The sequence below is a fragment of the Nannospalax galili genome, unplaced genomic scaffold, assembly GCF_000622305.1.
Source record: "Nannospalax galili isolate Female #2095 unplaced genomic scaffold, S.galili_v1.0 scaffold977, whole genome shotgun sequence".
Taxonomy (NCBI): domain Eukaryota; kingdom Metazoa; phylum Chordata; class Mammalia; order Rodentia; family Spalacidae; genus Nannospalax; species Nannospalax galili.
In genome coordinates, this window is record NW_008340200.1 from 151309 (window position 1) to 154779 (window position 3471).

Genomic DNA, 3471 nt, shown 5'->3' on the forward strand with positions numbered 1-3471 from the left:
ATTTTTATTTTGTTTTGTGTGAAAGAATTTTGTCAATTTAGCAATCATCTTCATAGACACTTACCAATGGATGAATTTGAATTAATAATGAACTATGACTAGTTCATCATACTTCTCCATGCCTATACAGTTTCTTTTTAAAAGTTATATCTTTTATTATAACTTATTTATTTCCTGAGAATTTCATACGTGACTACTGTGTTTACATATTTTCTACCCCTCCCCCCCGCAAATCCTCCCATGCAACCCCAGCTACTCTCAATTTTTTGACCTCTTGTCTAATTATAATTGCTATATGTGTGTGCTCAAACACATACATAACCAAACAAACCTATTTAGTGTTGCCCATAAGTGCATGTGTTTAGGGCTGACCAATTGGGACTGGCTAATCTACCAGAGAACGTGTCCCTGGAGAAAACATATTTTTACTTTCTCAACAATTATTTGCCTATAGCTTTTCATTTGGAAGTGGGACCTTGTGAAATTCCCCCCATGTGTGTTGGTCTGTCACATGTTATTATCATGATGCAGGTCTTGTTTAGGAAACCATGCTGTTGATATATTGTGGGTGTAGCTTCCCTGTCATGTCTGGAAGAAACAATGTATGTTCTCCCTCATTTGTGGATCTTAGCACCAAATTCATACATGTGAGTATATTTCCTGATTTAACTGCATTAGACAGGAAAGTGGAAGGATGCCATGGAGATAAAGGGGAAGAAGGAGCCTGAGGGAGAGAGATAGTAGGAGACAGGTGGGTAAAATTGGGTGTTTAACTGGGAGGGGAAGAGGGAACTAAATGGGGAAACTGGGGGGCACTTTAAGTGGGAACAGAGGAGAGAGTAAGACAGAGGGAACAGAGATTAATAATACTTAGGTGATGTGAAAAATCGTAAGGAACTATATTAGTTCAAAAGTCTATTGAAAAATGCACATACAACATCTGTGTAAGAACGCATCTTAAGGCTATATAGCAAGAAACACAGTGCCAGACAGGAGAAATCTACCTTCAAGTTGTTGGTCAAGGAAGTCCAAGAGACTCCCAAAATAACACAGGCTATTGCCAAAGCCCTTGATTATCTCCCGGAACTTGACTTTAAGAACCTATTGCTGAAGACAGGACATTTAGGCACAAGACTTGGAGCAGTGGAGCTGGAACTGACCTAACAGCCTCCTCTTTGAAGAGTAGCTCTCAAACTTTTGGAAGACGCTATGCAAGCTGCTAAGGAAGGAAAGTACAACTCTAGCTAAACAAATATATACAGTGTGTCTCATTCTTCCCATAATAAACTCTGAAACTTTAGCCCATTTTTCCCTAATTTTATCTTTTTAGGATGTAAAATGAGTTGAAGAATACAATATATCTCTTGAGAAGCCTGAATTTTGGTCATAGGAAGGACATTGGGCACATGAGTAACCTTCATCTCTGTCACCATCTTCATTTTTTTCCTACAGTTGAATGTTTAAATCATGCAAGTCATTTTATAAGAAATCCAGCAGTTCAAGAGCCTAAATTTCTTTGATAATTTCATTTCTAATTATACCAAAAAACACAGCATGCTATCAACAGGTCACTTGAAAGTTATAACAATCCATATAATCATTTTTTCTCATACTTTGTGTGTAACTCTAAATGCATAACCATATCCTGAATTTTTATCAATAGTTATCTTCCAATAACTCAGGGCTAAATTCTCTGATGAAATCTCACTTTATCTATATCAATTAGGGTTGTTTTACTAATTTGGAATTTCCAAACAGTGGCATTGGGTGACACATCCCTGTATCCCTAGCTGTCCTGGAACTCACTACATAGACCAGGCTGGCCTCAAACTCACAAAGATCCACCTGCCTTTGCCTCCCAAGTGCTGGGATTAAAGGCGTGCGCCACCATGTCCAGCTACCAGACAATTTTTATATTGTTGTAGTAACAAAGATACTCAGAGCTGAATTATGATATGAGTGTGATTAATGCCTCTGGTGAAGACTATACCCAAGCAAGTGACTTTATTACTAAGAGAACAAAGAGTAGGGATGGGCATATAACACACTTTAAACACTTGCTTAGCAAGGTGAGGCCTTAAATTCAGTTCTGGCATCAAAAAAAAAATGTCAGGGAAGCAAAGAATAATTGGAAATGTATAACATTCTAACACAGAAGTGAAAAATACGGTTACAATTTGGGGGGATAAAGCACTGGAATGTAGCATAATTTCTCCTTAGGGCATAGAATCCTGGACCATCATGAAGGACAGAAAGCTATGGCTCAATAGTCATAGCAACAAAATAAAGAGAACACCACAGTGATAAGTAAGTACTTATCACTTATACTGGTAATAGCGTTGCCAACACAAGAGAAGGAAGACGGGAAGGATCACCAGACCTGTACCTAGGATTCTATCCACCACTCTCTCTTGCCTCTCAGGTAACTTTCTTAACTGTAAGCCTCTATAAAATCAAAAGACAAATTACATACTCTCAACGTTCAGTGCTTGGTAGGCACTGAAGCATACAGGAGGTGGAAGGTTAACTCAAGGTAGGACTCTAAGATGAAGGTTTTGTGAGACCATTGTTAATCCCTGGTTGGGACTTTTTTGTGATGCATCTGTTTCTAAGTCACCCACAGTCTTGTAACTCACTACTCATCCATGCCCCTGTAAGGAAACCAAATTAGATCAATGGCTTACCGAGTTAGGCTTGAGTTGTTTCTTTATTCTGTTATCAGTGTCCTATATATATGCTTGTTCACAGCCCCAAGAAAAGTAATAGAACAGACTGCAAATTTGATTTCTATTACAGAAAGAATTCTGTGTTAAGATTATTGGATGAGCCGGGCGTGGTGGCACACACCTTTAATCCCAGCACTTGGGAGGCAGAGGCAGGTGGATCTCTGTGAGTTCAAGGCCAGCCTGGTCTACATAGTGAGTTCCAGGACAGCTGGGGCGACAGGGAGACCTTGTCTCAAAAAGACCAAAAAAAATTATTGGATGAACTGTCTTCTTCATGAATGCACATTTATTTCAAGAACATTTAGATATCTCCTGTCTTCTGTAGACTGTGTGCTTATAGAAACTCTCCAGAGGAGCTTCATTGAAATCTTTAATTTGTTAACTTTTAAATTCCTGTCATCTAGCAATAACCATGTTATGTTATCTGACAAAATGCAACCAATTGTCAATTCATGTTCTTTATCTTCTGAATAGGTGATCATTTTTACAGAACTCCAAGGTCTCTCTCTTGAAATGTTTATTGAATGCCAGAGTCATCTAGACTTAAGTCATACTGAAGGGAGATAAGCACCCTGACAGGCAGACACAGAAAGACGCCATTGATATACCCCAAGATGGCAAATTTATGACTTCTTTTCCCCAAGGGCAAAAGTTAGGTGACCTTTGCAACGGACCAGCCCAGACCGGGGCAGTTCAGTCCGATGGGAACAGGGTCGTCGAGAGGGTGGACAAGGAGTCGGCGAGT